The sequence below is a fragment of the Arachis stenosperma genome, chromosome 2, assembly GCF_014773155.1.
Source record: "Arachis stenosperma cultivar V10309 chromosome 2, arast.V10309.gnm1.PFL2, whole genome shotgun sequence".
Lineage (NCBI taxonomy): Eukaryota > Viridiplantae > Streptophyta > Magnoliopsida > Fabales > Fabaceae > Arachis > Arachis stenosperma.
In genome coordinates this window covers 53,462,564-53,473,500 of record NC_080378.1, presented here as the reverse complement: position 1 = coordinate 53,473,500, position 10,937 = coordinate 53,462,564, and the positions used below count along the sequence as shown (strand labels likewise).

At 40.5% G+C, this 10,937-nt stretch overlaps 1 non-coding gene across 1 annotated transcript; it reads left to right on the top strand.

Moving 5' to 3' along the window:
* The first annotated feature begins 369 nt into the window (after window positions 1–369).
* Window positions 370–477, top strand: LOC130963798 (small nucleolar RNA R71). Its single transcript, XR_009079917.1, has one exon. It is a non-coding gene; the product is annotated as a small nucleolar RNA R71 (small nucleolar RNA).
* Window positions 478–10,937: the final 10,460 nt, after the last annotated feature.

Here is a 10,937-nt window from a genome sequence, read left to right as displayed (position 1 = left end):
CATTGAACGGTTCTCAGGATCATAAGCTTCTTCCTCAGATGAAGCATCCTTAGTACTGCTTGGTGCATTTTGCATTCCAGACAGACTTTGAGAAATCAAATTGACTTGTTGAGTCAATATCTTGTTCTGAGCCAGTATGGCATTCAGAGTATCAGTCTCAAGAACTCCTTTCTTCTGACTAGTCCCATTGTTCACAGGATTCCTTTCAGAAGTGTACATGAATTGGTTATTTGCAACCATCTCAATTAGCTCTTGAGCCTCTGTAGGCGTCTTCTTCAAATGAAGAGATCCTCCAGCAGAGCTATCCAAAGACATCTTGGGTAGTTCAGAGAGACCATCATAGAAAATACCTATGATGCTCCATTCAGAAAGCATGTCAGAAGGACACTTTCTGATTAATTGTTTGTATCTTTCCCAAGCTTCATAGAGGGATTCTCCATCCTTCTGTCTGAAGGTTTGGACTTCCACTCTAAGCTTACTCCATTTTTGAGGTGGAAAGAACTTTGCCAAGAAGGCATTGACTAGCTTTTCCCAAGAGTCCAGGCTTTCTTTAGGTTGAGAGTCCAACCATATTCTAGCTCTGTCTCTTACAGCAAAAGGGAATAGCATCAGTCTGTAGACCTCAGGGTCAACCCCATTAGTCTTGACTGTGTCACAGATTTGCAAGGACTCAGCTAAAAACTGATGAGGATCTTCCATTGGAAGTCCATGGAACTTGCAATTTTGTTGCATTAGAGAAACTAATTGAGGCTTAAGCTCAAAGTTGTTTGCTCCAATGGCAGGGATAGAGATGCTTCTCCCATAGAAGTTGGGAGTAGGTGCAGTAAAGTCACCCAGCACCTTCCTTGCATTGTTGGCATTGTTGTTGTTTTCGGCTACCATGTGTTCTTCTTCTTTGAAGAATTCGGTCAGGTCCTCTAAAGAGAGTTGTGTTTTGGCTTCTCTTAGCTTTCTCTTCAAGGTCCTTTCAGGTTCAGGGTCAGCTTCAACAAGAATGCCTTTCTCTTTGTTCCTGCTCATATGAAAGAGAAGAGAACAAGAAAATATGGAATCCTCTATGTCACAGTATAGAGATTCCTTGAGGTGTCAGAGGAAAAGAAAAATGGAAGACAGAGGTAGAAAATTCGAACTTATCAAAGAAGATGGAGTTCAAATTTTGCATTAAAGAATAGTGTTAGTCCATGAATAGAAGGATGTGAGAAGAAGGGAAGTAATTTTCGAAAATTTAAGTAAAAGATTTTGAAAACATTTTGAAAAACACTTAATTGATTTTCGAAAATAAGAGTGAAAAAGAAATCAAGTGATTTTTGAAAAAGATTTTGAAATTAGAAATTAAAAAGATTTGATTGAAAACTTGTTTTGAAAAAGATGTGATTAAAAAGATATGATTTGAAAACAATTTTAAAAGATATGATTTGAAAACAATTTGAAAAGATGTGATTTTAAAAATTAATGACTTGCCTAACAAGAAAAGATATGATTCAAACATAAAACCTTCCTTAACAGAAAAGGCAAAAAATGTTCAATCAAATCATTAATTGTTAGTAAGTATCTTTGAAAAAGGAAAGAAATTGATTTTGAAAACATTTGATTGAAAATATATGATTTGAAAAAGATTTGATTTTGAAAAACTTTGAAAACTTGAAAAAAAAATTGATTGTGAAAACAAAATCTTCCCCCTTTGCCATCCTGGCGTTAAACGCCCAGAATGGTGCACATTCTGGCGTTTAACGCCCAAACCACTACCCTTTTGGGCGTTAAACGCCCAGCCAGGCACCCTGGCTGGCGTTTAAACGCCAGTCTGTCTTCTTCACTGGGCATTTTTGAATGCTCAGCTTTTTCTGTGTGATTCCTCTGCAGTATGTTCTGAATCTTCAATTCTCTGTATTATTGATTTGAAAAGACACAAATTAAAAATATTTTTGGATTTTTAATAATAACGAATAATCAAAATGCAAATAAAATCAAATAATAATGCATGCAAGACACCAAACTTAGCAGTTTGTATACTACTGACACTAACAAGATGAGAATGCATATGAGAAACAACAAAACACTCAAGTCAATAGAATTCAAAGATCAAAACAAGGAAATCATCAAGAACAACTTGAAGATTAATGAAGACACATGCATGAATTCGAAAAATGCAAGAAGAACAAAAACATGCAATTGACACCCAACTTAAAATGAGACACTAGACTCAAACAAGAAATATTTTTGGTTTTTATGATTTTGTAAATTTTTTTGGTTTTTTTTTTCGAAAATTAAGTGAAAAGGAAAATAAAGGTATCAAAATTCTTAATGAGAATTCCAGGAATCATGCAATGTTAGTCTAAAGCTTTAGTCTAAAGGAATTAGACATGGCCGGCTAAGCTTCAGCAGGACATTGCATTCAAGAGCTAAATTGATGATGATCAATCAGCTTTGGTGATGATAAGAACATCACCTTGAAACACTAGAATTCATTCTTAAGAACTCTGAAAAAAAAATAATACCTAATCTAAGCAACAAGATGAACCGTCAGTTGTCCATACACAAGAACAATCCCCGACAACGGCGCCAAAAACTTGGTGCGCGAAATTGTGATCACTACAACTTCACACAACTAACCAGCAAGTGCACTGGGTCGTCCAAGTAATACCTTATGTGAGTAAGGGTCGATCCCACGGAGATTGTTGGTATGAAGCAAGCTATTGTCATCTTGTAAATCTTAGTCAGGCAGACTCAAATGGATATGGTGATGAACGAAAATAATATAAAGATAAAGATAGAGATACTTATGTATATCATTGGTGTAAGAGCTTCAGACAAGCGTATGAAGATGCCTTCCCTTCCGTCTCTCTGCTTTCCTACTGCCTTCATCCAATCCTTCTTACTCCTTTCCATGGCAAGCTCGTGTAGGGTTTCACTGTTGTCAGCAGCTACCTTCCATCCTCGCAGTGAAAGCTAATGCACGCACTCTGTCACAGTACTGCCAATCACCGGTTTGGTTCCCTCCCCTACCGGAATAGAATCACTCTTTTGCGTCTGTCACTAACGCCCAGTAGGTTACAGGTTTGAAGCACGTCACAGTCATTCAATCATTGAATCCTACTCAGAATACCACAGACAAGGTTTAGACCTTCCGGATTCTCTTGAATGCCGCCATCAAGTCCTCCCTATACCACGAAGATTCCGATTAAAGAATCCAAGAGATATTCACTAGAGCCTCGTATGCTTGTAGAACAAGAATGGTTGTCAGTCACCTTGTTCATAGGTGAGAATGATGATGAGTGTCACGGATCATCACATTCATCAAGTTGAAGAACAAGTGATATCTTAGAACAAGAACAAGCGGAATTGAATGGAAGAACAATAGTAATTGCATTAATACTCGAGGTACAGCAGAGCTCCACACCTTAATCTATGGTGTGTAGAAACTCCACCGTTGAAAATACATAAGAACAAGAGTGATCATTGGTTTCGGCCCCAGAGGGGGAACCAGAAGAACCAAGATCTGATCTAAGAACTAGATGTCCAAAGATGATCAAAGGATCAAAACCAATCCAAAGATGAAAATACAATAGTAAAAGGTCCTACTTATAGAAAACTAGTAGCCTAAGGTGTACAGAAATGAGTAAATGACATAAAAATCCACTTCCGGGCCCACTTGGTGTGTGCTTGGGCTGAGCAATGAAGGAATTTCATGTAGAGACTTTTTCTGGAGTTAAACGCCAGCTCTCATGCCAGTTTGGGCGTTTAACTCCAAATTTTATGCCAGTTCCGGCGTTTAACGCTGGAATTTCTATAGGTGACTTTGAGCGCCGATTTAGGCCATCAAATCTTGGGCAAAGTATGAACTATTATATATTGCTGGAAAGCCCAGGATGTCTACTTTCCAACGCCGTTGAGAGCGCGCCAATTGGGCTTCTGTAGCTCCAGAAAATCCACTTCGAGTACAGGGAGGTCAGAATCCAACAGCATCTGCAGTCCTTTTGAGTCTCTGGATCAGATTTTTGCTCAGGTCCCTCAATTTCAGCCAGAAAATACCTGAAATCACAGAAAAACACACAAACTCATAGTAAAGTCCAGAAAAGTGAATTTTAACTAAAAACTAATAAAAATATAATAAAAACTCAACTAAAACTACCAAAAACATACTAAAAACAATGCCAAAAAGCGTACAAATTATCCGCTCATCAAGAAGCCTATGATCATCGAAGACAAGGAAGAAGTGGTTGAAGACTTAGGAGATGCGGAACCTCCATGGGAACCTCGAGTTGAAGAAAATTCCTCCAAAAAGATTGAGTTTGATGTTACGGAGGACCATGCACAACCTCCAAAACAAATTTCGAATGAAGACTTGGAGGGAATGAAGCAAGAATTGAGTTCCCTTAGTGATGAAGACCATGCATCCAATATTCTTGGTGAAGAATCCTTTGAATTTGAAGAACCTTCTCCCAATGAATTAGAAAGCAATGTGGAGTAGATTTCTCTCTTCCTCCTATCTATGATTTGAGTGATGGAGAAGAGCTAGATGAAAATGATGAACAAAGGATTGAAAGTGAAGAAGTTTGTGAAAAGGTGGAGGCAACCAAGGAAGAACACAAGGGAGTAAAGCTTGCTAGCACATTGGAGATACCTCTCCCCAAGCCACCACCATCCATTCTTTCATTCATGTGGGTAAATTCCTTATACTCAAGCTTTATTATTCCCCTTGAATATGGTTTGCTTGAGACGGATGGTCAATGGTGCGCGAAATTGTGATCACTACAACTTCACACAACTAACCAGCAAGTGCACTGGGTCGTCCAAGTAATACCTTACGTGAGTAAGGGTCGATCCCACGGAGATTGTTAGTATTGAAGCAAGCTATGGTCATCTTGTAAATCTTAGTCAGGCAAACTCAGATGTATATGGTGATGAACGAAAATAACATAAAAGATAAAGATAGAGATACTCATGTAATTCATTGGTAGGAACTTCAGATAAGCGCATGAAGATGCCTTCCCTTCCGTCTCTCTGCTTTCCTACTGTCTTCATCCAATCCTTCTTCTTCCTTTCCATGGCAAGCTCGTGTAGGGTTTCACTGTTGTCAATGGCTACCTCCCATCCTCTCAGTGAAAGCGATTGCATATGCTCTGTCACAGCATAGCGGAATTCAGCTGTCGGTTCTCGGTCAGGCCAGAATAATATCCATCGATACTTTTGCGTCTGTCACTAACGCCCCGCCTGCTAGGAGTTTGAAGCACGTCACAGTCATTCAGTCATTGAATCCTACTCAGAATACCATAGACAAGGTTTAGACCTTCCGGATTCTCTTGAATGCCACCATCAGGTCCTGCCTATACCACGAAGATTCCGATTAAAGAATCCAAGAGATATTCACTAGATCCTTGGTTGCTTGTAGAACAAAAGTGGTTGTCAGTCACCTTGTTCATGAGTGAGAATGATGATGAGTGTCACGGATCATCACATTCATCAAGTTGAAGAACAAGTGATATCTTAGAACAAGAACAAGCGGAATTGAATGGAAGAACAATAGTAATTGCATTAATACTCGAGGTACAGCAGAGCTCCACACCTTAATCTATGGTGTGTAGAAACTCCACCGTTGAAAATACATAAGCATAAGGTCTAGGCATGGCCGAATGGCCAGCCTCCCAATGATCTAAGATAGCATAAAACGAAGATAGCTACCAAAGTCCTCTAATACAATAGTAAAAGGTCCTACTTATAGATAACTAGTAGCCTAAGGTTTACAGAAATGAGTAAATGACATAAAAATCCACTTCCGGGCCCACTTGGTGTGTGCTTGGGCTGAGCAATGAAGCAATTTCATGTAGAGACTCTTCTTGGAGTTAAACGCCAGCTCTTATGCCAGTTTGGGCGTTTAACTCCCATTTGGGTGCCAGTTCCAGCGTTTAACGCTGGGATTTCTTGAGGTGACTTTGAACGCCGGTTTGGGCCATCAAATCTTGGGCAAAGTATGGACTATCATATATTGCTGGAAAGCCCAGGATGTCTACTTTCCAACGCCGTTGAGAGCGCGCCAATTGGGCTTCTGTAGCTCCAGAAAATCCACTTCGAGTGCAGGGAGGTCAGAATCCAACAGCATCTGCAGTCCTTTTTAGTCTCTGAATCAGATTTTTGCTCAGGTCCCTCAATTTCAGCCAGAAAATACCTGAAATCACAGAAAAACATACAAACTCATAGTAAAGTCCAGAAAAGTGAATTTTAACTAAAAACTAATAAAAATATACTAAAAACTCAACTAAAACTACCAAAAACATACTAAAAACAATGCCAAAAAGTGTATAAATTATCCGCTCATCACAACACCAAACTTAAATTGTTGCTTGTCCTCAAGCAACTGAAAATCAAATAAGATAAAAAGAAGAGAATATGCAATGAATTCCAAAAACATCTATGAAGATCAGTATTAATTAGATGAGCGGGGCTTTTAGCTTTTTGCCTCTGAACAGTTTTGGCATCTCACTCTATCCTTTGAAATTCAGAATGGTTGGCTTCTTTAGGAACTCAGAATCCAGATAGTGTTATTGATTCTCCTAGTTAAGTATGATGATTCTTGAACACAGCTACTTTATGAGTCTTGGCCGTGGCCCAAAGCACTCTGTCTTCCAGTATTACCACCGGATACATACATGCCACAGACACATAATTGGGTGAACCTTTTCAGATTGTGACTCAGCTTTGCTAAAGTCCCCAATTAGAGGTGTCCAGGGCTCTTAAGCACACTCTTTTTGCCTTGGATCACAACTTTATTCTTTCTTTTTCTTTCTTTTTCTCTTCTCCTTTTTTTTTCGGTTTTTCTTCTTTCTCTCTTTTTTTTTCTTTTTTTTTTGTATTCACTGCTTTTTCTTGCTTCAAGAATCATTTTTAATGATTTTTCAGATCCTCAGTAACATGTCTCCTTTTTCATCATTCTTTCAAGAGCCAACCTTCATGAACCACAAATTCAAGATACATATGCACTGTTTAAGCATACATTCAGAGAACAAGAGTATTGCCACCACATCAAAATAATTAAACTATTATAAAATTCAAAACTCATGCAATTCTTTCCTTTTTTCTCAATTAAGCACGTTTTTATTCAAGAAAGGTGATGGATTCATAGGACATTCATAACTTTAAGGCATAGACACTAAGACACTAATGATCACAAGACATAAACATGGATAAACATAAGCATAAAATTCGAAAAACAGAAGAATAAAGAACAAGGAAATTAAAGAACGGGTCCACCTTAGTGATGGCGGCTCTTTCTTCCTCTTGAAGATCCTATGGAGTGCTTGAGCTCCTCAATGTCTCTTCCTTGTCTTTGTTGCTCCTCCCTCATGATTCTTTGGTCTTCTCTAATTTCATGGAGGATGATGGAGTGTTCTTGATGCTCCACCCTTAGTTGTCCCATGTTGGAACTCAATTCTCCTAGGGAGGTGTTTAGTTGCTCCCAATAGTTTTGTGGAGGAAAGTGCATCCCTTGAGGTATCTCAGGGATCTCATGATGAGAGGGGTCTCTTGTGTGCTCCATCCTTTTCTTAGTGATGGGCTTATCCTCATCAATGGGGGTGTCTCCTTCTATGTCAACTCCAACTGAATAACAGAGGTGACAAATGAGATGAGGAAAGGCTAGCCTTGCCAAGGTGGAAGACTTGTCCGCCACTTTATAGAGTTCTTGGGCTATAACCTCATGAACTTCCACTTCTTCTCCAATCATAATGCTATGAATCATGATGGCCCGGTCTAGAGTAACTTTGGACCGGTTGCTAGTGGGAATGATTGAGCGTTGGATGAACTCCAGCCATCCTCTAGCCACGGGTTTGAGGTCATGCCTTCTCAATTGAACCGGCTTGCCTCTTGAATCTCTCTTCCATTGTGCGCCCTCTTCACATATGACTGTGAGGACTTGGTCCAACCTTTGATCAAAGTTGACCCTTCTTGTGTAAGGATGTTCATCTCCTTGCATCATAGGCAAGTTGAACGCTACCCTCACGCTTTCCGGACTAAAATCCAAGTATTTCCCCCGAACCATAGTAAGATAATTCTTTGGATTCGGGTTCACACTTTGATCATGGTTCTTTGTGATCCATGCATTGGCATAGAACTCTTGAACCATCAAGATTCCGACTTGTTGAATGGGGTTGGTAAGTACTTCCCAACCTCTTCTTCGGATCTCATGGCGGATCTCCGGATGTTCACCCTTTTTGAGTGAAAAGGGAACCTCAGGGATCACCTTCTTCAAGGCCACAACTTCATAGAAGTGGTCTTGATGCACCCTTGAGATGAATCTCTCCATCTCCCATGACTCGGAGGTGGAAGCTTTTGCCTTCCCTTTCCTCTTTTTAGAGGTTTCTCCGGCCTTGGATGCCATAAATGGTTATGGAAAAACAAAAAGCAATGCTTTTACCCCACCAAACTTAAAATGTTTGCTCGTCCTCGAGCAAAAGAAGAAAGAAGAGAGTAGAAGAAGAAGAAATGAGGGAGAAAGGGATGGCTATGTATTCGGCCAAAGAAGGGGAGAAGTGGTGTTTAGGTTGTGTGAAAATGAAGGAATGAAGAAGGGTATTTATAGGAGAGAGGGAGAGGGTTGTTCGGCCATTTGAGGGTGGGTTTGGGTGGGAAAGTGGTTTGAATTTGAATGGTGGGGTAGGTGGGGTTTTATGAAGGATGTGAGTGGTGAAGAGAAAGATGGGATTTGATAGGTGAAGGGTTTTTGGGGAAGAGGTATTGAGGTGATTGGTGAATGGGGGAAGAAGAGAGAGAGTGGTGGTGGGGTAGGTGGGGGTCCTGTGGGGTCCACAGATCCTGTGGTGTCAAGGAAAAGTCATCCCTGCACCAAATGTTGCTCAAAATCACGTTTTGAGCCATTTCTGGCGTTAAACGCCGGGCTGGTGCCCATTCCTGGCGTTTAACGCCAGGTTCTTACCCTTTTCTGGCGTTTAACGCCAGTCTGGTGCCCCTTTCTGGCGTTAAACGCCCAGAATGGTGCCAGACTGGGCGTTGAACGCCCAACAGCTAACCTCACTGGCGTTTAAACGCCAGCAACATCTTCCTCCAGGGTGTGCTGTTTTTCTTCCTGTTTTTCATTTTGTTTTTGCTTTTTTCATTGATTTTGTGACTTCTCATGATCATCAACCTACAAAAAAGATAAAATAACAAAAGGAAATAGTTAATTATAAAACATTGGGTTGCCTCCCAACAAGCGCTTCTTTAATGTCATTAGCTTGACAGAGGACTCTCATGGAGCCTCACAGATTCTCAGAGCCATGTTGGAACCTCCCAACACCAAACTTAGAGTTTGAATGTGGGGGTTCAACACCAAACTTAGAGTTTGGTTGTGGCCTCCCAACACCAAACTTAGAGTTTGACTGTGGGGGCTCTGTTTGACTCTGATTTGAGAGAAGCTCTTCATGCTTCTTCTCCATGGTGACAGAGGGATATCCTTGAGCCTTAAACACCAAGGATTCTTCATTCACTTGAATGATCAGTTCACCTCTATCAACATCAATCACAGCCTTTGCTGTGGCTAGGAAGGGTCTGCCAAGGATGATGGATTCATCCATGCACTTCCCAGTCTCTAGGACTATGAAATCAGTAGGGATGTAATGGTTTTTAACTTTTACCAAAACATTCTCTACAAGTCCATGAGCTTGTTTTCTTGAGTTGTCTGCCATCTCTAGTGAGATTCTTGCAGCTTGTACCTCAAAGATCCCTAGCTTCTCCATTACAGAGAGAGGCATGAGGTTCACACTTGACCATAAGTCACACAGGGCCTTCTTAAAGGTCATGGTGCCTATGGTACAAGGTATTGAAAACTTCCCAGGATCTTGTCTCTTTTGAGGTAATTTCTGCCTAGACAAGTCATCCAGTTCTTTGGTGAGCAAAGGATGTTCATCTTCCCAAGTCTCATTTCCAAACAACTTGTCATTTAGCTTCATGATTGCTCCAAGGTATTTAGCAACTTGCTCTTCAGTGACATACTCATCCTCTTCAGAGGAAGAATACTCATCAGAGCTCATGAAAGGCAGAAGTAAGTCCAATGGAATCTCTATGGTCTCATTTTGAGCCTCAGATTCCCATGGTTCCTCATTGGGGAACTCAAAGGAGGTTGGTGCACGCCCATTGAGGTCTTCCTCAGTGGCGTCCACCTCCTCTCTTTCTTCTCCATATTCGGCCATGGTTATGGTTTTGCACTCTCCTTTTGGATTTTCTTCTGTGTTGCTTGGGAGAGTACTAGGAGGGAGTTCAGTAATTTTCTTGCTCAGCTGACCCACTTGTCCTTCCAAATTTCTGATGGAGGACCTTGTTTCATTCATGAAACTTTGAGTGGTTTTGATTAGATCAGAGACCATTGTTGCTAAGTCAGAGGTATTCTGCTTAGAACTCTCTGTCTGTTGCTGAGAAGATGATGGAAAAGGCTTGCCATTGCTAAGCCTGTTTCTTCCACCATTATTGTTATTGAAACCTTGTTGAGGTCTCTCTTGATTCTTCCATGAGAAATTTGGATGATTTCTCCATGAAGAATTATAGGTGTTTCCATAGGGCTCTCCTAGGTAATTCACCTCTTCCATTGAAGGATTCTCAGGATCATAGGCTTCTTCCTCAGATGAAGCATCCTTAGTACTGCCAGGTGCATTTTGCATTCCAGACAGACTTTGAGAAATCAAATTGACTTGTTGAGTCAATATCTTGTTCTGAGCCAGAATGGCATTCAGAGCATCAATCTCAAGAACTCCTTTCTTCTGACTTGTCCCGTTATTCACAGGATTCCTTTCAGAAGTGTACATGAATTGGTTATTTGCAACCATTTCAATGAGTTCCTGAGCCTCTGTAGGCGTCTTCTTCAGATGAAGAGATCCTCCAGCAGAGCTATCCAAAGACATTTTGGATAGTTCAGAGAGACCATCATAGAAAATACCTATGATGCTCCATTCAGA